Source organism: Lissotriton vulgaris, chromosome 3_1 (assembly GCF_964263255.1).
Source record: "Lissotriton vulgaris chromosome 3_1, aLisVul1.2, whole genome shotgun sequence".
Lineage (NCBI taxonomy): Eukaryota > Metazoa > Chordata > Amphibia > Caudata > Salamandridae > Lissotriton > Lissotriton vulgaris.
In genome coordinates this window covers 527,181,563-527,209,152 of record NC_141689.1, presented here as the reverse complement: position 1 = coordinate 527,209,152, position 27,590 = coordinate 527,181,563, and positions in this window count along the sequence as shown.

The window sequence follows — 27,590 nt, the reverse complement described above, 5'->3', positions numbered from 1 at the left end:
TATTTTTAACATGTGATGTGTTGATTGAAAACTTTATTTAAATGAAAAAAAGTCTCTGTCAGCCAGCACTGACGAAGGCGGCAATGCCGAAACGCGTTTGTTTGTTGACTGAGTGTTCGCGCTGAAATAAATCAAGCGCAGAGACTGAGAAATCTGGCTGGAGTGTCCTTATTTGTGGAACAGTTCGCGGATTGAGCTGTGGCTTGGAGAAATATATATATATATATATATATATATATATATATATATATATATATATATATATATATATATATATATATATATATATATATATATATATATATATATATATATATATATATATATATATATATATATATATATATATATATATATTACCTACTGGCGGTCACCAGTAGGTAGTTATAGTTAGGATTATTTCCTGTAGGGAAACAGCAACATTCTATTGGGAATAACTTTGGCGTAGATTGAGGGATCTGCCTGTAATTTTCCTGAAATTTGCCTCGCTGCGCTCCCCACCTTCCCTGAAAGTTTGGGGGGGATTCGTCAAGCGGGGCCGAGATAAAAGGGGGTCCCAAAACGTGTTTTCCCCATGTTAATTTCCATAGGGCGGTTGGACTCACTTTTAGCCCGAACGGCTGAATGGATTTCCACCAAACTTGGCAAAATTGTAGGGACTGGTAGCCCGATGTGTTTTTGCTATGTCTCAAGATATGTGCTCCAGTGGATTTTGAGTGATTTAGGTTAAAAAAAATATATATATCTATAAGCGGGCCCCGGTACGCGCACCGGGACGCGCTCCAGTGCGCTACGCGAGTTTGCAAGCGGAAAGCTGATTGGCTCTCGGGTGTCTGTCAACATTCCAAACAGTCCGGAGCAGCCGCCATCTTGCGTCTCGGTAGGATCGAGACACAGAAGGTGGCAAAAACAAAGGAGGAAATGACCAAAAGCGGGCAGGGTAGCCCCCCCTGACCCCTAGGTTTGATGTGGGGGCCATAAAAGGGCACCGCGGGGCAAAAAATGTATTATTTTTTTTTTTGATTTGCGCGGGGGGAGCGCCCGGTACGCGCAACGGGGAGCGTACCCGAGAGCGTACCATAAAGAAAAAAGAATGACAGATTTTTAAAAAAATGTAGCATTTTTTTATAAATTGGAGGTAGTTCTAAAAAGAACTTTTTTTAATTCTTTTTGTTGTTTTATATTTTTTTTATTGTTTTTTGGAACATTTTGTACTTTTTTTGGCTTTTATGAACAATTTTATATATTTTTGGGAATTTTTATGGGGACAAACAAAAAACAGGGAATTGTAAACGGCTCAACAGGAGCAAAAAAAATCAGGAAAAAATTAAGGTTTCTTTGGGCACTTGTGGTTGTCACCAGCACGGTTGATGAGTTTAACACTTTGCTCACCATAGCAAATTGTACGCCCACAAAACATGCAAACAATTTTAAAATGTCCAAACTGGGTTTGGATGTTTGGGACCATCTCCCTTGTCTCTGGTCCCGATGGAGTGGGCTGGGTACTTTGGGAGGTTCTGGGAGAAGATTGGGGAGGGTTTCTGGTCAGTTCTCTGACCTCTGCCACACTATAGTTGATAGGGTGCCGGCGTTGCATGTGGCGAATCATGGTGTTGTTGTCAAAATAATAGGGCGCAATAACAGGTACTTACAGGATACCGCGAGGCACGTTTTAAGAGAATTAGTTGAATCCGATGTACTCTGATGTAAGAGTCTGTCGGAAAGCCCATCCAGGGCATAATATGCGATGTAGCATTTCATTGCTAAGCAACAGAGTAAAACAAACAGTTATGAAATGAAATTGCGGAAAAATGCCAATGTGAGGTTAAATAATATGTTGAATTTATATGAATTACATATACCGCATACTAAATTGCTTAAAACCTATGCAATGAAGTAAAGCCAAAAGGTAAATAAGAGGGTGTAAATGCTGATTTGAAACACTCTAAGATGGCTGCCAAAAGTGAATGAACTTATGTGCCTCTTTTATGTTTATTTTTAACATGTGATGTGTTGATTGAAAACTTTATTTAAATGAAAAAAATGTCTCTGTCAGCCAGCACTGACGAAGGCGGCAACGCCGAAACGCGTTTGTTTGTTGACTGAGTGTTCGCGCAGAAATAAATCAAGCGCAGAGACTGAGAAATCTGGCTGGAGTGTCCTTATCAGTTCGCGGATTGAGCTGTGGGTTGGAGATATATATATATATATATATATATATATATATATATATATATATATATATATATATCCTACTGGCGGTCACCAGTAGGTAGTTATAGTTAGGATTATTTCCTGTAGGGAAACCGCAACATTCTATTGGGAATAACTTTGGCGTCGATTGAGGGATCTGCCTGTAATTTTCCTGAAATTTGCCTCGCTGCGCTCCGCTCCTTCCCTGAAAGTTTGGGGGGGGATTCGTCAAGCGGGGCCGAGATAAAAGGGGGTCCCAAAACATGTTTTCCCCATGTTAATTTCCATAGGGCGGTTGGACTCACTTTTAGCCCGAACGGCTGAATGGATTTCCACCAAACTTGGCAAAATTGTAGGGACTGGTAGCCCGATGTGCCTTTGCTATGTCTCAAGATATGTGCTCCAGTGGATTTTGAGTGATTTAGGTTCAAAAAAATATATATATCTATAAGCGCGCCCCGGTACGCGCACCGGGACGCGCTCCAGCGCGCTACGCGAGTTTGCGAGCGGAAAGCTGATTGGCTCTCGGGGTCTGCCAACATTCCAAACAGTCCGGAGCAGCCGCCATCTTGCGTCTCGGTAGGACCGAGACACAGAAGGTGGCAAAAACAAAGGAGGAAATGACCAAAAGCGGGCAGGGTAGCCCCCCCTGACCCCCTAGGTTTGATGTGGGGGCCATAAAAGGGCATTTGTATCACTACATATGATGAGTGAGTATACGTATGAGTGACTATATAGAACTGTTGGTGAATGAGTGGATGTGTATATAGATGGTGGAATTACTGAATTGGTTGTTGTAACTGGTATGGGTATCTCCATTTTAAAAAAAAATTTAGTTTCTATTTTTGAATATGTGTTTCAAGGGTTACATTACACTGAAAGGAGGTCTGTCACTCTGTCACAAGGATGGTGTCATCAGTGATGTCATGAGTGATGTCACTGACCATGTCATGAGTGATGTAATATGTGACGTCATCAGCAGTGCATTGCAGGCGCGCAAGTTATAGTGAGTCCAACTAACTATAACGTGGGAATTTCAATGGTTTTATGTCAGTAAAATTTCCAGCTAACTATAACTGGTGTCAAACCTATGGTTTTTTCAGTGAATTTAATAGGTTTTTTAAATGCTAATTCCTAACTATAACTGGTGTGAAACCTATGGTTTTTTCAGTGAATAAATATATAATTTAGAGATAAACTGTTTGGTTCGAAGGGACATTACACCAAACACAATATTACCCAATGCAGAGTACAATGCTCAATATTAAGGTCTCTTACAATGAGCCAGTGATCCCGCTGTGAGATGGTTAATATCTAGTAACACCACTGGACACATTCAGAGTTGATATAAAACAAAAGACAGTACTGGGATCAAGGCCACTGGCTGTACACTATATATTGGTTGTGTACAGTTATAATTATTGCAAAGTTATATTTCTCATGAAGGGTGGATCATATGTGAAATAAAAAGAACACAATTACTGCAAGCAGTAAAAATATGGAAGGAGGAGGTAGCCAAACAGCTAATGTTCACTTAGTCTTATGAACATTGTCACTGCAAATAAACGAAAGGATTTTAACTTTTTCCACCAAAATGGACCAGATGTAGCTCTACATTTATAGTTAACAGTGCTTGCAAATGTAAATGTTCTCCACCAATTAAATAGAACAAAAGAAAGTACATTCAACAGTAAGAACATTTTCATCAGTAACTACACACCACGAATACCAAGTCTTAAAGTTTCTGCTGACCTACTGGCAGTGCAGTTAAGGTATATTGTCTGCCAAATGGCACACAGGGGTAACGTCTAAAAGTTTTACCTGCTACCTGGATAGCTGGCTTGCCCACTGGGCCGTCAAGAAAACAAGATTGAAAAGGTAAACGTAACAAAAGGTGGTGCATAGAGGTGGTGACTTGCCTCACTTAGTCACCACCTTCTCAGTGTCACATGTTTGGTTAATTGCTCAGACAGTCCGCCTTTGGTCCTTGGGTCCATGGGCTCAGCGAATATTTACAGATATCAATGTCTGATGAATTTGTATTTTTGGGAGCCCACAGTTCTCATTGCATGAGGCAGTGGTTAACACTCTGGCTCTACACTCTGGATAAAGTTATGCAACAATGAGTCTCTGCATGTCCAAGCATAGAAAATGTTTGGTGAGCTGCTTAGCAGTTCCATCTTGAATTCACAAAGTTCTGCAGCTGGAAGAAACCTTATTAGGGTAAACAAAGTCTCACGGTTTCAAAGTGCCAGTCAATACGGTTGGTATCAAATGTCTGTTCTATGAAAGGAGTCTGGGACACGAGAGGTCTCTTCCTACATTCAGGGGCCCCATTTGAATGCTAGAGGGGTACATCTGAGGGGAAATAATCATAATTCTCTCCAGACTACCCAAAAGAAAGGAAGGGAAATTCTCTCCAGACTACCCAAAAGAAAGGAAGGGAAAGAAAAAGAAGTGTGGCAAGCAATTGTCCTCTGTGGGCAACACTCATTTCCCATCTCTTTTTAAGAAATATTTATTTCCAAGGAATTATCTTCTAGAAATATAAAACAATTAAAATGTTACCCAATTTTCAAAATCTTACATCCAAAGAATCAATTAATACAATAGGCGTATACAGGTAATCTAATCAATACTTCCGAAATGAAAATCTTTAAAATATTACAGAATTTACTTACTCATTTATCATATAGCTTAATTATAATAATAAACTATTGTGCAATTTATCTACTTACTAGCTTACCCGTCGCTCGTTGCTGCGATCTCAGAAGAAAGGAAATTTAAGGAAACTTGTCATGATAACATTTAATTTACATTGTGTAATTTTTATTGAAACATATTTATTTTAATATGGAAAACATTTTAAATTGTTGTTTTAATTCTGTTTATTTATTCGAGTGCTTGTGGATACACAGTATTTTTTTGTTTTCCGTCTGGTGCGTACACGAATAAATCTGAAGGTTTTTTGGCGCGTGAGCTGGCCACATACAGTTGTCCATGTGAGAAGCACGGATTCTCCAAATCTAGTCCACACACTTGCATCGATTGTCCTTGTGCTTTGTTGATGGTCATTGCAAAAGCGAGTCGCACCGTAAACTGTAAATGTTCAGTATTGAAAAGATTATACTAAACAACTTTTAACAATTTATTTATTTATTTAGTTATTTATTTTTGCCAGAAACTTTCGCAGGAGTGTACTCAACAACTTCCCAAAGTTTCATGGCGATCGGATGAATGGTGTAGTAATGCATAAAGGACAAACAGACATACTTTCGTTTTTATATATATAGATACTAGCTTACCCGTCGCGCGTTGCTGCGATCTCAGAAGAAAGGAAATTCAAGGAAACTCGTTATGATAACATTCAATTTACATTGTGTCATTGTTATTGAAACTTATTCATTTTAATATGGAAAACATTTCTAAGTGTGGCTTGAGCATTGCGTCCTCGATTGGCTTCCAATCTTGATTCTGGTTTTTCTCCTGTTTCATTCGATCGGGCTTGAGCAGTGCGTAATTGATCGTTTTCCAATCTTGATTCTCGTTGCTCTCCTGTTTCATTCGAGCGGGCTTGAGCAGTGCATAATCGATCTGTTTCCAATCTTGATTCTCGTTGCTTGTTCGTTTGAGAAGAACGGGCTTGAGCAATGCGTACTCGATCGGCTTCCAATCTTGATTCTCGTTGCTCGTTCGTTTGAGAATTACGGGCTTGAGTAGTTTGTATTCAAACAGCTTCTAATCTCGCTTCCCGTTGCTCGTCTGTTTCTGAAGCTCGCAATGCCTTTTTCTTTCGTGCTTCTGATGTAGATTGACCAATCGATTTCCGTTTGGGGGTTATAACTCTCACCGATTCTTGCAAATTCGCTGTCTATTTCAGTATTCGAAAGATTAATCAGAAGGTTTTCTGACGCATGAGCTGGCCACATACAGTTGTCCATGTGAGAAGCACAGATTCTCCAAATCTAGTCCACACACTTGCAGTGATTGTCCTTGTGCTTTGCTGATGGTCATTGCAAAAGTGAGTCGCACTGGAAACTGTAAACGTTCAGTATTGGAAAGATTATGAGGGCCCTGGGGGTCCGTGGGGCCGATATTTAACACATTTAGTTTTTTTGCCAGAAACCTTCGCTGGAGTGTACTCAACAACTTCCCAAAGTTTCATGCCGATCGGATGAATGGTGTAGTAATGCATAAAGGACAAACAGACAGACATACTTTTGTTTTTATATATATAGATAAAAACATTCAGGGGTATATGCACAAGAATGTGTGATAGCTACCGCAAGAGTAGCGTAACACAACTTTCAACATCGCAGCTCATTGGAAGAAAATAACCCAGTGTCAACATGGAATTCACAACAAGGCGGTAGCATGCGATGGACATCAGATAGCGCAGCAAATAACTGAGTGAAAATCAACACCACGCCGCAAAAATGCAGTATGTGAATGCCAAAAAACATGCGATGACCAAAGCGGTACAAAAAAGTAGTGAAAAACCGCCACAGGTCTGCAAATCCCTTGCCTCTGGCGGGACAATGCACCCTACAAACCCCGGACAAAATACACCAGAAACAAGCCAAAGCTTGTAGCAACATGACCCAGCACAGAGGCCAACTTGAACCCCACAACCCCCACCGACTACCAGCAAGGAGCAACGGGGTCTGGGAAGGCCAAGGAGAAGATGGAGAGGAAGACAGGGTGCAGACCGCCGGAAAACAAGACCAGCGTCACAGAGGTGACAGAACACTACCAGCAACTGACCCACAAGCAGACCACCTGGAATGCAGTTGGAGTGTTGAGGAGGCCAATCGAGGAGGCCAAGAGGCATTGGCATGATGTGATAGCCTAAACCAGACACAAAGCCGCTGCCAACAGGAAGGCAGCAACGGCGACAGGAGGTGGGAGTCCTGCACCACAGGAAGAGCTGGAGGAAACCCAGGCCACAGTCATCAGTGTGGAGACTGTGCAAGGAGTAGGGACCTGACACAACAACAGGGTGAGTAATGACCAGGGACTGTGGAGACGCAGGGAGATGGGCACAATGGCATACATGCACAACGAGGTGTAGCACACTGCACATCCACAAACACCCAGGATTATGTCCCAGTTCCCCTTGGCACACTGCAGCACACACACATAGCACAAACAGCACACCCACATTGACGACAACATGGTACTATGCGCATAGCCAACACTGCATAACAGAGGACACAACTGGCTCCGCACATGCACCAAAATATGCCCACTACAGCTGACTGAGCCGGTAACAGTGAAATGGAAATGTACGCGTACGACCTCACATTCATCATGTAGTCCAAATGTGCACTTACCCGCAGAAGATTTCAGCCCCCCCAAACTGTCACAATGTACACTGCCATACAGTCTGCATGCAAACTAGCACAATGCGCCAACATATGTCAACACAAAGGCAACAGGCACCTCCCCTTCACATAACAGAGGGGCACACCACACCTGCAGCAGAGCACATAATATAACACATCAGTGATGCCGGAGAGGACCACCACACTGTCAACACCGACACCCTACAACAGAACATTAATTACCCACGCAACCCCCCCCCACTAGGACCCGGACAGCCAAGCTACTCCGAGGAGGACACCGAGCCTGCAACAGACCACACAGCAGGAAGCACTCACAAGCACAGCTGGCTCACAACACTTCACTCACCCACACATGGTACCCCAATGGCATGGGACAGCATGCCAAAATGAGGTGGACCAACAGTTGTGGGTGGGGCGCGAACCCATGGAATGCGAACCAGGACACATACGTAGGAGTCTATCACCCTTCAGGGTCCACCCACACCCCACTAAGGAGACCCACTCTGCCATAGAGACATATGCAGATGCAGATGCACATCTACAGCACAGAACCATGCCCAGGGCCACACAATAAGCAGTCACACACCCATGTTGGCTGTGCGTATGACTCCCCTCACAAATTGAGTGGGTGACGACAAAGCTACATTTCCAAGCCCCAACCCACAGTCTCCGGTGACATGTCTGCATCCGATGTACACAGCACAATGTAAAGTTGTAGGGCCCAGGGACCACATGCATACTACAAGACCACAGGGACACACGCAGAGATTTATTTATTTATTTATGTTTAGAGTTTTCTATAGCGCGAACTTGAACCGATTAGGTTATCAGAGCGCTTTACATAGCACCAGTTCCGTTACATGTTATCACAGCAGTTTACATAGAATCAGTTACGTTGCACATTTCAGGATCTTGAACCGATTAGGTTATCAAAGCGCTTTACATAAGACAGCATTCGATGTCCAGTGCCCTCCTCCGCCGTGTAGCGGGGGACCTCTTCCAGCCCTCCGAAGTCGTCGAGCTGTCGGGACTAGGCTCCTGGAATTTCAGCTGCCCCTTTACAACTGATTTGTTTGAAGTCATGACGGAAATCTCAATCCCAGCAGCAACCAAGTGAGCTCTCTGTCTCCAAGTTTCTCTCCGCGCTTGGTGATAGTCTAGTATTTTGGATTTAGGCGGCTCGCACTGGTCATGTCACGTGACAGACTTCAGGAAACCTCGTTGTTTTGAAAGTTTTTCTCAAGGTCATAAATTCCCACAGCACAATATTTCCATCTTAATTCTTATGCGTGGAAATAACATAAAATGCACGTCACTCACAGCTTGTTAAGGAGAACTTAAGATACAACACAAGTGGTCTTCACCCCGTCATAGCAGAACCCGGGGGACCCAAAGTAAAACCCAGGCAAGCAATGAAGAACCAGAAGAGAGCTCAGGCACAGCCCCCTGTCTGTGGATCCAGCGATACAAGAAAGGGAGCAGGCGGCCTATGGCTTCACAGGAGACCTTACAAGAGAAGTTGCCCTTTTTAACTCTGACTTGACCCGTGTACACTGTCAGAAGTGGGCTGCCAAAGACCTGACACGAACACTAAAATTAAACAAGTGAGAGCTCGATAGAGCCCTGAAGATGCAGCGCTGCGGGTTCCTCGAGTAGTGGCAGCTACGGATAAAGATTGGTTCAAAGCTGAACCCCAAACAAATGTGGGGAACACGTCATACAAAACAGTACTCCTGTCAAGCCTTTACAGTCACCGACTGACGAAGATTTCTGAAGCCATTAACTCAGATCTGGTGCAGTTTGGAATATAGTGAATGCCTAAATTGGAATACCCTTGACACAACTGGTTCAGACCCCCAGATACTATGAGAAAACATTATTTCCCATTAAAATGCAGTCCTTTGAGATAGGATAATGAACAGATAATGACTGATTGTGTTTCCCTGGATAACAGTAGGACCTGCTAGGCCACAGGACAGCTGTTATTGTTCAGACAACCACAATCAAGCTATAAATTACTGGAGTGCAAAGAAACCTGGTCTCTGAATACATTTACACCACTTTTAAAGATCATGTTGCACTGGCTATGGGCACATGTGCCCGGCCCCTTTATTGACAGGGCCACATGTACAGTGACACCTGTGCTGGATGTGTGGGGGGTGAGTGTAAGCCATTCCGCACAGAATGTTTGATGCTGGCAATCTGGAAGCAGAAAATGGAGGAGTGGAAAGCGCAAGCCTCGTTTTCACCACCAATTCGGTATCAGCTATATGAGGATGAAAACTAGCCCCTAGTCTATAGACTCAGACGCCACCAATGTATGACCAGTGAGTGTCCATGAATGTCTGGGAACAGACTTAGTGGCACCGGTGCTGAGAGGGGATGCAGTCTACGATGATGCCTGTACACTGATATGAACTCCGCCATTGCTAAATCAAGACTCATTGACCTACTGGACCGCAGTGTAGGCTGGAGGCAGCGGTCAGCACGTGCCATTCACCGAGTGTCGCCGGCATAGGTTGGTTGCCCCACCGGTCTGCGTAGTTCAGGTTCAGTGGCACCCCATGTTCAGTCACCTCCGTGACTGTGATCCGGCTTTCGTCTGGACTGAGCCACCGCTTCTTCTTACTCCTCTCCGTGCGACCACTGGTGTGGACTCTGCCATTCGTGATTCGCAACTAGGTGCTGTATATGAGACCTACTGGTTTGCAGGATAGTCCTGGTCCATCCTCCATGTGTTGCCGGCTGTTGTTGAACAGGGTTAGTGGCACCAAGTGTAGCTGGTTGGCGTTTAACAGGGGTTGTGACACCATGTATTGTATAGTATTGTAATTGCATTTATATAGCGCTTACTACCCCTGTTGAGGCGTCGAGGTGCTTTTTCGGCGAGTAGCTCGCTGCTCCGGGACCCATAGAGGATTAGTGTTGAATTAGTATAGTGAAACATGCAAGTACATTTTAAGTGGTGGATAGGTTGGTCAGTTATTTGGATTTGGAATGATAGCAGAAGGATAGAGGAGGACAAAGGTTTGTATTTATATAGCGCTTGTTGACGCACGCTATTCAGGAAGCCTACAAAGGATTAGTAGTGAATTAATATGGTGAAATAAGAAGTAATTTCAGTGGTGGATATTAGTCAGTTACTTGGAGTGAGAAGGATAGCGGAGGGATTAAAGGGGAAGAAAGATTTGCATTCATATAGCACTTGTTACCCCTGATGGGTGTTGAATCACTTTTCTGGCGAGTAGCACGCCACTCCGGAACCCATAAAGGATTACTGTTGAAAATGAGTATAGAAAAAATAAACAAATATGAAGTAATTTGAGTAGTGGATATGTTATTCACTTATTTGGGTAGTATATTAGAATAGTTTTATATGGAATTTGAGAAGTGAACATGTTAGTCTGTCAATTTCGATTGAAAAGGACAGCGGAGGGATAAAAGAGTGAAAGATTTTTTATTTTTTATTTTTTTCATGTCTTAGCAATAGGAGGAGGCTTTTGGATGAGTAAAAAGGAGTTTTGGAGGGGAGGACTCAGAGGAAAGAGTTTAGAAAGGTTTACTTTAGGGTATCGGTATAGTAAAAGAGGTGTCAGATGATGCAAGGAGGGGTAGAGTAGGAGAGAGTCTAGAAAGGGTTATTTTGGCAATCATAGTAGTGGTATGGGGTTTGGGAAAAATGAGAGAGTGGATGTAGAGGATATATTGATAGATATAGATGTATAGGATAAGAGATAGGGTAGTGCATTGGAAGAAGTAGTAGAAGAAGTTTGAGATGAGTCAGAAGGTTGGGCTAGAAGATATATTGAGCGAAGTATAGGCTGAGAAATAGGGTAGTGCACTGGAAATGTTAAATTAGAAGAAAGTGATAAATGTATAGATCCATAATTACATTGAAAGTATATAGATATATAAAGGAGGTAAGTATATGTAGATTAAAGATATTGATAGAGGCACAGGATGAGAAATAGGGTAGTGCATTGGATATGCTTTTTCAGGAGAAATGTAACAGACACACAGATCCAAGTACATGGAAGGTACGTAGATGCACAATGGAAGTATGTACATGTAGACCAAAGATGATTTTTTATTTATTTATTATTATTATTTTTTCTCTCAACAACATAATTATTTTATATGTTTATACAAAGTAATAGACAAAGATAGGTACATATCTATAGTGAAAACAAATTCTTGTATACAGAGGGATATGCTATAAATTTCTGTTTGCGTATGGTGCTTATGTGGGGAAGAGCCAAATCTTGAGTAGTTTTCTGAAGATAAGGTGGTTGTCGGTGGACCTTATGTTGGGGGGTAAAGAGGTCCATAGTTTGGCTGCTTGAACCGAGAAGGATGTGCCACCCATGGTTTTTTTCTTGTATGGTGGGATTTTGAGGCAAGATGCTCCTTTAGAGCGGAGGTTCCTTTGTTGAATGTGTTTGGTGATTTTATTCCTGATGAAGAGCGGTCCCATTCCATGTATTGCTTTGTGGGTGATACAAAGCAGCTTGAACGTGGATCTTCTGGCAACCGGTAACCAATGCAGGGCTTTCAAGGCAGGGGAAATGTGGTCTCGCGGTTTGATATGCAAGAGTAGTCTGGCAGCTGAGTTCTGAATCCGTTGTAGTCTTTTCATGGTCGTTAAAGGTGATCCGTGGTAGAGGTTATTGGCGTAATCGAGTTTGGACAGAACAAGGGAGATGGTAGCTTGGAATTGTGTGGAAATTCCAAATGAGGAAAAATGTGTTGCAGCGTTTTTATAGCATCAAAGCTTGCTCTTGCTAGTTTTTCCACTTGGGCATTCATCGACAGCTTGGAGTCCACGGTCATTCCGAGGTTTCTTACTTCCTTCGATACTTTAGGTGATCCCAGTTCATCAGGCCATGCGGCAATCGGGTTGTAATGTTTCCAATCACCACACGTGAGTATTTCAGTTTTTTTGAAGCATTCAATTTGAGATAGCTCCAGGTCGTCCACTGATCCACGGTTCTGAGACAGCTGAAAATTGGTGATTTTCCAATGTCTTTGGGGTATTCCAGTTGAAGGAGTATTTGCGTGTCATCTGCATAGTTATAGCACGAGAGGTAAAATTTATTGATCAGTACTGGTAATGACTTCATGTAGATGTTGAACAGTAGGGGAGAGATGATAGAACCTTGAGGGACCCCTGCTTTTGTGCAGTATGGTTTGGACGAGAAAGGTGAGGTATGGATGGCATTAGTTCTGTTTCGCAGGTAGGACGCTATCCAGTCTAAAGCAGTTCCCTCTATGCCGGCTTCATAGAGTCTTTGTTTCACAGTGTCATGGTCAACCGTGTCAAAGGCAGCTGAGAGGTCCAAGAGGAGTAGCGCAGCCACCCGTTGCTTTCAACTGTATTCTTTAGGTAATCCCAGATGGCAAGGAGGGCAGATTCAGTGCATCTTCCCGGACGGAATCCTGTTTGGAAGTCTGAAAGTATGTCATTCTCTTCAATGAATTGTGACATCTGGGCGAACGCTACTCTTTCTATCAGTTTGCCCAGGAACGGTCCATTTGTAATGGGTCTGTAGTTGACAGGGTTCAGCGGGTCCAAGTTTGTTTTCTTCAGTAAAGGGCGTATGTATGACTTTTTGAGTTCTTCTGGAAATATTCCAGTAGTTAAAAAATCATTAATGATTCTTCTTACAGGAGTGGCAGCAGAGTTTGTTAAAAGAACTGTCTTGAAAGTTTGTGGCGGACAGGGGTCAGAAGGGCTGCCGGCAGGCCTGCTTCGCTTTGACCAGGTCCATGAATTCATTGTGTGAGATGTGTCGGAAGGAACGGAGAGGCTTGATTAGAGCATTCTTGGATTGTTGTTTTGTACAAGGGTTAGTGCTGGTGCTTTGTTTCTGTTTTAAGTACTATTCCAATGTGTCTACTTTGTCCGTGTAATGATTTGGCAGTTTGTCTGTGAAATCTTGAGTAACAGGATGAGTTCCTTCTAGGCAATTTGGTTTGCGAAATTCATTGAGTATTTTATAGAATTCTTTATTTGCACATGTAGCGTTTTGAATTCTGTCTGAATAGTACCTTTTCTTAGCTTTTTTGATAGCAGACTTGTATAATCTGATAATTTTCTGTAGGTGAAGTTTGTCTTGTTTGGCGTTTGTTTTGAGCCAGGTACGTTGCAGCTTTCTAATTTGTTGTTTTATGTCTTTTATTTCTATGTATCTCCAAGGCGCTTTTTTCTTTTTTTCTGTTGTGTGGTTTTGAGTGGTATCAGGATATCAAAAGCTTCCTGAAGCCACTCATATAGATTTTGAACATAATTTATGCTTGCAGATTTGTACTGGATGTTAGTTGTGTTTCCAAGTGTTCCAAACTAAGTTTGTTCCACGGCCGATAGGTGGATGGATGTAAGGTAGTTTTATGTGAGTCGCTTAGCGTTGTTTTATGTTGGAAGGCAAGCAAGTGGTGGTCTGACCATGTGACTGGAGTTATAGTTTGAAAGGTAACTAGTTCAGTATTAGCAAAAATGACATCTAGGATATGTCCAGCGGTGTGTGTCAGATTGTGGACAATCTGATGTAGGTTCAAAGAGTCTAGGCTGGTGATTATAGTTTTTGGATGGGTCATATTGGGTTTATCAAACCAATTGTTAAGGTCACCCAGGACACATAGGTTGGAGTGTATTGTTATCAGGTTTGAAACTGTGTCTAGAAGTGCGTCTGGGAATGTTGCCTTGCTAGGTGAAGGTCTATAAAGGAGCAGGAAGTTACAGGAGGAAGACGCTGTAGGATTGCATCTTGTTAGAAGAGCCTCACAATTCTTTATGGAGATGTTGTCAATCTTAGTGATATGTATTGTTTGCCTGAATACAACAGCTAGACCACCTCCTTTTTTGGCTACAAGATTTTGAGTGATTATGTTATTATGGTAGAAGGGAGAGGAGGTAGTTTGTTGGACAACTGATGGAAGGATGATTATACGTTTGTTAGTGATAAAAGGTGGTCTTTTAGGTGTAATTACTGCAGGGAGAGTTGTCTGAATGGGATGTAGTTATGTATGGTGTTGATTGGCGTTGTGTTAGGGATGAGTGTATTGGTTAGTGGTATAGGATAGAGTTGTGTACTGTTTGTAGGTGATGGTGGATATGTGTAGTAGTTGGGATAGTAGGGTGTGTAGATGTGGTTTGGTTGGGTGTGTAGTGCAGGCTGGTACATTAATCTGTGCATAGTGTTGTGCGTGGTGTACATTTGGTGTGAGTGTGTTGCTCTGTTTGTGGATGGTGTGGGCTGGGTATTGCTAAATGAGAAAAAGGGCAGCGTTTCTGGCCCTACTCCCGACCAGTCTTCAACATGCTCAAACAGGAAATTGCCCTTGTCCTCTCAGCCCTTAACAGCCTCAAACAGGAAACTGCTCTTGTCCTCTCCGCCCTAAAGAGGCTCAAACAGGAAACTGCCCTTGTCCTCTCTGGCCTTAGCCTCGACGCCCGGGCTGAGACGCCCTAAGCCTGGCCTATTTTATAGCCCTAGCAATCAGGTGATCCCTTCAGCCAATGGGAACCCTTGCCCTAACACTATCCAATCACAATACTAGACCTAAAATCTGGAACCAATAGGAGAATCAGGACCTTACAGCCAATCTTATTCCTAGTCCAAGAACCCAATCAGTTAAAAAACCCTGATCTCTACGTCCAATAAAGGCCCTAGCCCTACCAGTAGTCCCAAAACAAGTCCATGCAACCAATGGCACAGGTAGTCCCAGTCCCTACTTCCAATAGAAAGCCTAACCCGACTCTAAGTCCCACACCTAGTCCGGCAACCAATCACACCAGAAGCCCTAATCGCTACTTCAATTAAAGGTCTAACCCTAGCCCTAGTCCCACCCTACTCCCACCAACCAATAACATAGGAAGCCCTAGTCCCTACTTCCAATAGAAATCCTAACCCTAGTCCTAGTCGTAACCCTACAATGATTGAATCACAGACACAGAAACCAATCTGAACCCTCAATTACCCAACTAATGAGGACATTAATAACCCCAATCCAATAGAAACACCAGATACAACCACCAATCAGTCTAAACATTTACCAACCACTAGCAGACGAGTAAGGTCCCAGCGACCTCAGACAAGGTTTGCTGACCAGGGAGTTGGAAGCTGCTTCTCTTGTTCAGAATCTCCTAGGAGACAGACAGGCCCAATCCACGCTTTGCACTTCAGCAGGTTAGAACCTCACTAACTTTAAATCTAACAATACTCTTTGAATAAAACTTTACTCCCCCTGCTGGCCAAAAAACGAAGTGCACAGGCCCTAGTAAAACACAGTTTAAACAGCTCACAGAAGCACCCTCTGATGTAGAAAAATCCCTGTTACTGTGGCGGGAGGCAGGGTGGCTGGTTTCACTGGCTTGTGAACAGACAATGATGGCTGGGAGTGCACTGTTTTAACATACAGGTATTAGCACAGAGCAAAGGAGAAATTTGGAGGGAAAACAGAATTGTCACCAAGGAATGAGAGGGACAAACTACAGAGGTTGGACTGCAAATCCCACAATTCAATACACTAAATGGAGGCAGTCATGGGCAAGGAAAATCAAAAATTAAAAAACACAGGTGATAAAATATGCAATTACAGGCAGGCTAAAACTACAATTTTTAACTGTAACATCCACAGGCATAGGCAGCAAACACAGAAAGTGAAAATCATTTTTTAAACAACTTTTTGTCTTGGGAAGAGACAGCACTAGTCTGTCTCCTTGCCACTTCCTGGACTCTGCTCACTGCAATCTGGGGCACAGGTAGGCTGCAACTCACAAGATGGAGGAGAATGTTTTGGGGTGCACCCAGCAAGGCCTTAAGGGTCCTGGGCAGGTGTGAGAGGAGGGCTCAGACTTGCCTGGTGGCTGAATAGCCAATGGTCTGCTGGCCTGGGGGGGGGGGGGCTGGGCAGCTGCTTCTCCTGTTCATAATCTCCTAGGAGACAGACAGGCTCAATCCACACTTTGGACTTCAGCAGGTAAGGGCCTCACTAACTTAAAATCTAACATTACTGTTTGAATAAAACTTTACTCCCCCTGCTGGCCAAAAAACAAAGTGCACAGGCCCTAGTAAAAACACAGTTTAAACAGCTCAAAGAAGCACCCTCTGATGTAGAAAAATCCCTGTTACTGGGGGGGGGGGGAGCAGGGGGGCTGGTTTCACTGGCTTGTGAACACAAAATGGTGGCTGGTAGTGCACTTTTTAACATACAGGTATTGGGGCGGGCCTGACGGGTTCGTGGTCTAGCGGGCCAGGGTACGGCAGGCACACAGGATTGCAGGTAACTCGGCTCACAAGGAAGGCGTCAGCCTCATGGCGGGGTGAGAGGCGCCGCCCTGGCAGAGATGTTGGGCTTCCGGAAGAGGACCACACCCAGGGCTACGTGCTTTTTATTCATACCCCTGCGCTGGCCTGGTATTCGCAGGGACATCCCACTCTGCTCATGCTAATGGGGGGACGTTACAGGCAACATTTTTGCTAGGACCCCCACTGGCTAGGGTGTTATGGTTGTGTCCAATGTCCACCACATTCCATACACCAGAGGTTTATGTCACTGTGGATATGGGTGTGTTCTGCATACTGTGGTCTGTCCAGCACATCGCCTCCACTCTTGGAATTGTGTACTTTCCCTATCATGGTTCTACTGCATCCTTCACACATGCCTGGTTGACACCTCTCCCCACATTTGGCTATTGTGAGGCTGAGGGGCCATGCCGTTGATGGCTCATGTTCACGGCTTGCCCATGTTACCATTGTAAGTTGTTCTGTCATGTCTGGTGGGGGGGCATGTTGTTGTGCATGTTGATTGTGATTTTGTGACGTGTGCACTGCCAGAGTTGTACACAACAAATATTTTTCCCTCTTAGACCGTACTTATTCACTTATGATATAATTCATTTTCCTTATTTATATATTTTGTCTCAAAAGTACATTAGTGACAATCAAAAAAGTTCATTTCATTATTTATTATTTGCACAAGTTCTATTTCCCTTTTTCTTTTTTCAAACCATTTCATATATATCTCATTCTTTTTCTTTTTTCAGAACAATATATTAAATTTCATATTTTGTAACACCCACAAATCAAAAAATATGTTAAATTATATGGACACATTATTAAGTGATTCATATACATAGAAAAAATCTACATTAAATATATACAATAAAACAATTGTCAAAAAACAGACACAATTCATCAAAATGAAATTCGCAATTTATCACAAATATATATATACAATCCCTGGACTCATGCCACTCTCACACCAATCATACTCACACGTTTCAACATTTAAACAAAATCTGAACAAGGATGGGATCTAATTGACAAAGACAATTCTTTATCAATAAATGAATCTCAGAGCATTAAATGATATTCCGCACTAGAATGGTCGACGCGCGTTTCGGTGGAGCAAGCCACCTTCCTCAGGACCTCTCCAGATGCAGACATACATTTCCCAGGGAATATAAGTAATGGAGTCCTATCTCCAACATCAGGTTCAAAAAGATTGTAGACTTCAAGTATAGGATAGCACCTGCTAGCCCCGTCAACATTAAATGAGCTACAAAACATAATAATACGAGCGTTTTCAATTTCTCCTAAGAGATAGTGTTCATAGAAACGAAAACAAACTGGAAAATGAATCCCATAAGCTTTTACTATAATGGTCAAATATTCTAAGTCTTCTTCAAATAATCAGTGAGGAGTATGATGCTCCTTTTCAGATAAAACATGTTCTTCCAACTACAAAGATGAATAGAGTACAGCTCATAGAAACATGGTTTAAGTTAATCATGTCGGTCGTCCTCTCAGATACGTATCGCTTCAAAAGTCGAATATAGCCAGAGTTGTGAATTGTATGGTTGTGGAGTTGAGGTAAGTGGTGTGTTAATTTGGAACTTGCCAAGGGGCTGTGCATTTCCCTTGGTGCATCCTGGGAATGTTGGTTGCTGATGGACTATCGGAGGATGAAGGAATGATACACACTGGCTGTGTATTTGGCGGCGACATTGGTGAAGGTCCCACAGTGTTCTGATGTTGCCTGCACATTGATGTGTCATGTGTGCTACCTGTTGCAGTGATTGTGTGCTGTGTCACCAGGGTAGGTATCAAGGTACAAGGGAACCCGTAATGGTGGCCAAGGACCACGGGTAGTACTACTTATTTTTATTTAACAAAGGTCCTAGGCTTTAGTAATACTTGAAGGAATAATTTTCACAGGCTTGAAATAAGGACTGTGTGTTTTTCTTCTTCAGTGTCCAGCCGGACATAGAAGTGTTTATTTTGAATATAAAATAACGTTATACACAGAATAAGGTGAAACAAGTCACACATTAATAACTGGGCACAAGCCTGTACCAAGTCAAGGAAAAACAATACATGGGGGAAAAAATAGAAAGGAAAGGAAATAACAGGCAAAAGACGAGAAAAGGGTGGCTTATAGTACAATAGAAACTTTAAATAAGCTCAAACCCACAGTAACGCCCATGGAAAATACAAATCATAGAAAGAGCAGTACTGCACAAACAGTCGATGAACGTTTCGATCCCTATCTCCAAAAATATAGTGGGATCATCTTCAGGACTATAATGAAGAGCTTTGTCTGATTGGACCAATCAGGCAAAGCTCTTCATTATAGTCCTGAAGATGATCCCACTGTATTTTTGGAGATAGGGATCGAATTGTTCGTCGACTGTTTGTGCAGTACTGCTCTTTCTATGATTTGTATTTTCCATGGCAGTTACTGTGGGTTTGAGCTTATTTAACGTTTCTATTGTACTATAAGCCACCCTTTTCTCCTCTTTTGCCTGGTTTTTCCTTTCCTTTCTATTTTTTCCCCCATGTATTGTTTTACCTTGACTTGGTACAGGCTTGTGTCACCAGGGGGCACAGGTAGGACATGTGTGCTGTGGATTGCCCCCAATACATGTGTGCATCCGGCTATGGCGTATGGTCCTTGCTTGGTCTCCAGCATATCCTGCGCATTGTGTTGGACGTATGGGGACTGGGGTGCCAGGGTGATGGTGATGTCAGGTACAGGTGTGGGGGACTTGGATGTGGCGGGCTGTGAGACTCCTCCGACTGTGGCGGGTGTTGGTTGGGATGTGCCAGGGGCCAACAGGTGCAGCACAGCCAGTAGCTTGGTGTAAGGTGAGATGTTGGTTGTCTGCTGTGTTGGTGCCGTAGGCCTGTTAGACAATGATGGTCAGGATGCGTAGGATGGTTGTCCCTTTCAGCCTGTAGTGGGCAGTGATATTGTCAGATGTTGGGTCTGTGAGGCAGGGGCGTTCCCTGGGGAGCCGCTGTTTATGTCTGTGCTGCCTCTGGGTTGGTCCGGGGGGTTCCAGGTGGGGGTTGGGGTCCTAGGGTGGTGGCGGTGGGTGTTGTGGCCCTCTTGGGTGTCTGGGTTGCATGATGAGTTGCTCCATGGCATCTATTGCCCTTCGATTACTCCCTGGGCTGGGCTCCCTTTTGTGGTGCAGGCTGCCATCCAACTTTACACCAGATTGGACCAGGTGTAAATTTCCTGCTGCTAACGCGCCTTATCGCCTGTTTTGGGTTCTTATCGCCGATCTGGCTGGTCGTTGAGAATGTTGTGGTGTCGTGTTGTAGCGACTTTTTGCACGGAAACGCCTATTCTGCATCTCATTACCAATAGTTGCGGGGTTCCTCAGTGGCAATGTTTTTACGGCTGCTATCACGGGTAAACTGGTGCTGTGGGCTGTTAACACCAGCTTGTGAATGGGGAGGTAAATTTATCACGACTTTGGCTGCGATAAAGTGCTGTTAATTTGAGGATAGCTCCTTGTGAATATGCCCCTCAGTGTTTGCAATCACTTAAATGTAACCCTTAAATGAGGAGCACTTCTATTGATTCAGAAGCTAATTATTATACCTGCACTCTAATTTTCAATAATTTTTGCAAAAAGATAAACAGGTGATGACTGTTTATAGTGTTTTTGACCATTTAATACCATATACACATATCCAAGAAAGAAGTGACTCAAACAGATCGACTCACAAAATAACAAAAATATATTTCCACTATAACTTTTCGGGTTTCACTTCCTTGGGTAGAACAAGATTGCTTTCTCTATGCAGTTGGCACTGCTAAAGTTAAAAAAAAAAACATTACAAGTGAAATTCCATTTGGAATGTAGAATCAATACGGTCCAGAGTTGTCTTGAGAAATACAGCGAACTGGTGGTATTGTCAGTGATGTTCAGTTCATCTAGATGCAAATATTTTAAATAGTACGGCCACAGGCTGTCTCTGGAGTCCAGCAGTTGTTCTGTTAAGGCACATTCCACAGGGAAAATCTTAAAATCCAATATCAAATCGGATATGTGGCACGCAAGGTTAAAATGACTGGCTACAGTTTCTCATTAATTATCGCTGATTTGTGATCTTGACCTGTTTATTGCTTTTATAGCTTTAGTGTTAGCACTGAATCACATACATATTGCATGTTTATTAACATGTAGGATGCTGTCTTATGCCATAGGCTCTCCTTGGTACAGAACTTGTTATGATGATGTTTGTCAAAGGTATTCACATGTGATTAACCTTTTAAAATCACAACAATGAAGCCCTGCATTTTTTACAGCTTGCTTGAGTTATGCTCTCACAATAAAAGCTTGTAAATTGGGAGTTCTGCAATAAGCAATGACTGGCAATTTTGGAAAAACCTTTTGCTGTTTTTTTCCAGGTGGATAATATGTTCGGAAAAAGCTCCACTCCCTGCTGCGTAGCGGTGTTTACTGGAATCCACTTGCTTTACATAGTTTGGGCAATTATTTACAGCAAGACTCGCTCAGTGAGTTCTTGTTATTGATACGCTGCTGAGTTCCTGAGACTGTGCTGTGGATTGTGATTGGCTCAGAAAATGCTTGCAACTGTCCATTGGCTCCGTCAATCAGCCTGTCAATCAGCCAGTGCTTGAGGATCTCAGTGATAGCTTAACTTGCAAGTTTTGTTTACCTGTTTTAGGGTGGGATTCACTGGACCAGCCACTGACACAGCCTTCCAGCAGTTTCTGTGACACACTCTTTCACTATCAGCCATCATTCTTCCACTGATGTTATGTCACTTTCTGCCCCCGTTTTGTACAAAGTACTGTGGCTCTGTGCCGCCTACGTGTGCGGGACACTGACCAACATATCGGCCCCTTGCAGTCCTCCCAGCGCCCACTACCAGATCAGCGAGTTTAACTAGCATGGCTGTCTCATGAGGGACGATTCTTCCCTGAGCTCTGGCAGAGCTGCCCCTGCCATAGCCTGCGATCGACTACTAGTAGGATGACCAACCGTACGTAAATTTCATGGACCGGCTGTAATTTGGACCTCACGTCCATGAGGATCCATTTTACGGACGCCTATTGTCCAACATTTTGGGCCATTCAGGGAGCAGAGCTGTTCTCCTGAGAGGGGCCACAGCTCCCTTTTGGGGCCACCTCTAAACTCCTCTGAGCACAAGAGCAGCCTCACCCCACCTATTGTCATTCTGTATGCTGGCTGATTCTCACATACAGAATGACAATGGGTCAGTCTGGGCTGGTACAGCATGTATTGGCATCTTCCAGCCTTGGTCTAGGCCAGGGCATTCTCACACATGGAAGTGCAAAAACGCCCATGCTGCTGCTATGTGAGAATCCAGTTCATCAAAGGAAGGCGGTGAACATAGTTAAAAGGAAAGGATTATAGCTCTTCCAGAGTCTCATCATTTTAGAACTGACGCATTTTCAATATTATATTCAAGGAAGCCATGGTTATTGCTTTTTTATTTTATGCTACTAACAACCATTGACAAAGCCAATAGTTCTGGCTTGTTGTAGGGGTAACGTTACTTGTTCTAGGTGTAACGTTACTTGTTATATTATATATCTAGATGTAATGACAGAAGCAACAAACCAGTCGGGCGGCACATTATACTAAGCACAGATTTTTAGCTTAGGTGTTTTGAGCCACGCCCTTAATTACATCAAACACTCCCTTTAGAGAGACACCCCGCCCCCTAGTTTTTTCATCCCACATAAAGCTCTGGAAACAATACCATGTTACAGTTGCCTCACGTCCTGGCCCTGTGCATCATGCATGACTCATGCCTTCAACTTTTTCGGAAGCCTATGTGCAGGGGCATATTGAACCCTCCCCCATCCCACCCCTTGTTTTAGGAACTACAGTGAGGGTGGAGTTTTTGATGGGTCTCTTCTGTTTGCAACTCTGCAGACAAAGGCTCAGCTCATAATTAATGTGAAAAGGTGAGTGAGTAAGTAAGTGAAGGGATAGGTGGATGGCTGGTGGATTAGTGAAAGCGTGAATGGATGAACGAAAGGATGGATGGATGAGTCAGTGGAAGGATGGATGAGAATAAAGCTAAATAGATGGCTGTATGGGTGGAAGGTTGATGGATGGGTAAAAGGATGGATGGATGAGTGAAAGGATGGATGAATGAGGAAAGGGTGGATGATGGGCTAGTAAATGGGTGGATGGGTTAATGAAATGATGGATGGATTGATGAATTGATAAGTGAAAGGGTGAATGGTTGGACGGATGAGTGAAAGGGTGTATGTAAGGCTGGATGAGTGAGTGAAAAAGCAGGTAGATGGACAAAAGGATGAATAGATGAGTGCAAGCATGGATGAGTGATAGGGTGAATGGATGGTTTCATGAGTGGATGAGTAGATGGATGGGTGGGTGAATGGATGGAACAATGGATGGCTAAGTGAAAGGGGGATGGAGAGAGAAAGTGAGGATCGGTGGCTGGATGGCTGAACCGGTGAATGGGCGCAAGGATGAGTGACGGGGTGGATGAATTAGTAAGTGAAAGGATGGCTGGATGGGTAAATGGCTGGGTGAATGGATGGGAGGAAGAGTGTATGAAAACGTGTATGGATGCATAGGATGAAAGGGTGGATGAATAGATAATGGCTCGATGAGTGAAAGGGGGATGGAGGGATAGATGAGTAAAATGATGAATGGGAGGATACATGATGGATAGGTTTGTAAATAGTTGAATATGGACATGAATGGACACCCAGATGGAAGGACAGAATGAATGGTGAAAGACTGAATGATGGATGAAAGTATGATGACACCTTGTAACCTCCATTATCTTGAGCAACATTTCATATGCATTGACTTTCACATTCATATGAGTCATTGTCTGTATATAATATGTGTGTGATGTAATGGACTCCGACACCCTGCCCTACATAATTGGGATGTATAGCACTATAAAAGAAATTAAATATATATGAGAGAGGGTCTATGTGAAGGTGAGGGGCACCATTGGAGGGTGGTAGCAAGGCCGGACTGTCTGGACCGGGCATCAGGCATTTCACTGGGAGGCCGGCAAGGTGGCTGGGCAGTTTTGTTACTGGGGGCTGGCACTGCAAAGTTCCTTGTAGATCCTGCAGTTTTCAGGCAACAATAAAAGCGACCTCAAAGATTGTCATATCCAGGTACACAGTAAAGATATTATTTACTATGCTTTAGAAGCTAATAAAATTGATATACAGTGACAAATGTGTTATAAAATGAACCATGTTTTCCCAAATGTTCTTGGTGGTGTGAAAACAAAGGGTGTGAGCTATCAGTTTGTTTGTAACATACAACTTTTAAATATATGTAAATAAACTGTGCAAATGTTTCAAAACATCTCAGCAGTTAGGAAATGACACATTGTCCACTTCTTTGTAAATCAGAAGTGTGCTGGAAACAGAGTTTTAATATGATCAAAACAATCAAGACACTTTACTTGGTGATGTGCAAATGATACATATTTTCAGAAACCACATTTCCACACATTAGTATTTGTGCACTATATAGATTTATCAGTAAAAGTGAATGATGGCACTTTGCTTCCATTTCAATAGAAAATGATCTGTATGCAAAAGATATTGCCTCCTTCTGGCCTACAATAATTCCTCAACAGGGTATACAGGTTCTAGTCTGTAGCACACTTCTGTGCATCAATGAAAATCTGCAGTTTAAAGCTCACAGATATGAAATGGCCCAATCAGTATACTTTTCCAATATAAGCTAAAATAAGGATGGCTGATATATGGCTAACCAGGGCATACTATAGCAATGTCGACACCTATCTAACTGCTCTGACCCACAATATTACCATTACACCCAGCAGTGTGCAGCCAATTATAGCTCATGTAATCTGGTTAATAACTCCCTTTTCCTGCGTAATGCTCTTACCCTTATACAAGACCTCTCTGCTATGGGTCTTATCCATCACGCAATACTATACCAGCCCCTGTACCAGTCATCATCAGCTGAACACAAATGGAATGCTTGAAGTGATCTGACACATAAAGCCGGCCACTCGGAGGACTGAACTCCAGTCTAGCACTGCAGGTCCCAAATAGATGCATCTTATGTGTGTCGCTTTACATCACACAATGTCTATCCGAGCAGATCTTCCCGACCATTTCTCTCACCAAACATGCCTGCTCAGGACCATGAATTGTAAACAAAATATCAGCCTGGACAACCCAGTACATTAACCATATACATAGATCTTATGAAATACCACAAAAGACCTGAACAGTTGCTCAAAGCTGCACACATACTGAAAAACTGTGAAGTGCACAATTTTCTCAACCTAATATAAATTTATTTTGACTTGTACTTACGTGGTTGTCTATTTACTTACTTATATACTATTGCGCGAACTCCTCTGATGCGTCTGTAAAACTTACCTTTTGTCCCTAAGTTTTGTCCTCAATTTTGAACTCCTGTCCTGAATTTTGGCCATTTGTCCTGAATTTTTACACTCATCGTCCTGAATTTGCACCCATGCCAGTTAGTCACCCTAACTACTAGTGATAAGAATAGTCAGAATACCAATAGTGGTAGCAAAGCCATGTGAGCAGTGGAGGTTGGAGTCGACCTTTAGAGGGTCTCCAGCAGCTGAACGCACCACAAGAATGACCATATTAGCGATTGGTATATGAGACGTAGGGTGGCTTTCCTCCCATCCGCTTTCAAAATGAATTACATCCTTAACAAGGAGGCCATAAAAGCCGTTCTCTGCATCCCCACCATAGACTGGGCACGTGAGGGCAATCTTCCATAACCAGTTTTGAGTTGTAATAATGGTATTTGTTGGACGTTTTGGTCACATCACATAAACTCATGTCACAGGTGTTTGAATGTGTCCATGACAGAAGCTGCTGATAGTGTTTTAATTTCTTGTACCAAACTTTAATTATTAGAGTACCGCTGAAAACAAAAAAATATGATGCAATATGGGGGTAACATCAAGAAATGTGCAATTTACTGCTGACAGATTTAAACTCATTTTACGTCTTTTACTGCTGAAAAATGAATTTACCAGTACTCTCATTGCGTACCTTTCTGCTGTACACTTTCTGAAGGCTCGATAATGGAATTGTAAGTGTAATATGGCATACAGTTGTGAGATTGCAGATTAAATTACATGCGAGAACGTTCTATATTTCAACTTCCGTTAAGAGAGCCCGTCTGTATATAGGTTCATAACTCATCTGCAGGTACAGCTGTTTACAAATAGTAGGAAAAACCAAGCCGTATAAAGTGTTGTCGTATTACCAACACTAACATTTTTTTTAACATTTATTCTATAAAGACAGGAATTATTGCCTTATGACAGACCCGAAGCAGATTGCCATTTGATAGAGAAGGCAGCCAGAAGATAATATTCTGTTCTGGGCCACTGAAGCAGCAGCAGGAAGGCGAGCGCGCGACATGCGCACTTCTGAACCTACCTCTTATCTTTTCGAACAGAAGCAGCCGAGGCAAACGCTTTGTGAGGAGGAAAAGAACGTCAGTGACAGCCAGACAAACATATCCGCAGGCGTGAAAAAGCAAACGCCAGGCAGATACGAACGCTATAAAGCCCACTGTTGTAGCCTGACAGCGCCTAGATTACCTTTCTTTTATTGGTGTAGCTGCTAAAAAACAGGGCTGTTGACAGCAGCAGCCTCGTGCTGCAAATAAACTGCTGCCATGCAATAATCTCGCGTCCTGATTTACTTTGTGTAATAAAATGTAGCGAGTGATGGTATGCGGTGATTTCCAGAGGTAGCAGGGACACAGATGGCGGAAGGAAATGGAGCTGTCAAAAGAAGTAATGAAACGTTTGTCTCCTTGACGTTATCGCGTTATGTTCTTTTACCTTGATATTGCTGAATGCAGTCGTAAGCGCTGACCTTTATAATGGCGGTTTTGTGAGCTCGAGTATCACGATGGAATTGCATTCGCAGTTGCTCGTGCTGCGTTTGAAAAGATAGCGGAATGCTGCAAATAAAGATTTTGGGCCCAATTTACGTGGCCCTAGCCTAGCGGCACTTGTGCGTCGCCAGAGAGCCAGTGTATAAATGAGGCCCTGTACGCGTTTTATGATAGCTCGGTATTCGTGCAACATAGATATGACTTAGCGTGAACTACATTTAAGAATGTGGTACCCTGCTTTAGACAGTAACATTGGATTGGAGGACGGCAGCTCATTCGTTATGGTGGAGGAGCGCTACACCCCCTGCCAGCAGACGCAAAACTTGAAAAAATAATAAAAAACAGGTTTATCATTTTATTTTTCTTCGCTGGCCGAGACTTGGAGGAGGGCGATTGTGACGACTCACGGAGGAGTGGTGGGCACTGCTACAAGTGCACTTGTGGGTTTGGCCAGCTGTTTTAGGACGGCCAAACCGACATGCATGGTGAGGTGTCTCCAACGCGAGCTGCATTGCCGGGTTGGAGATAGCAGGCCAGGCTGCTCAGGTCAATCCCAGCGCTTCTCTCATTTTGCCAGCAGCAGGAGAGCAGCTCCTGGATTGGCCGTAGGGGAGTCTGAGAGCCACAGCCTGTGCTGCAGTGGATCAATAGGAGCAGAAAGCGGTAATGCAGCAGGCAAGTTCTTTTATGTTTGTTATGTTTTATCTTGTTATTGCTGTCGTTCGCACAACCCCCCTCCCCCTTGCTGCCCCACCACTTTCCCTGACACCAGCTCCTACCAGAGTGCCTGAAGTGGTTCCCTGACCCTCTCATTGGACCAGGAAAAT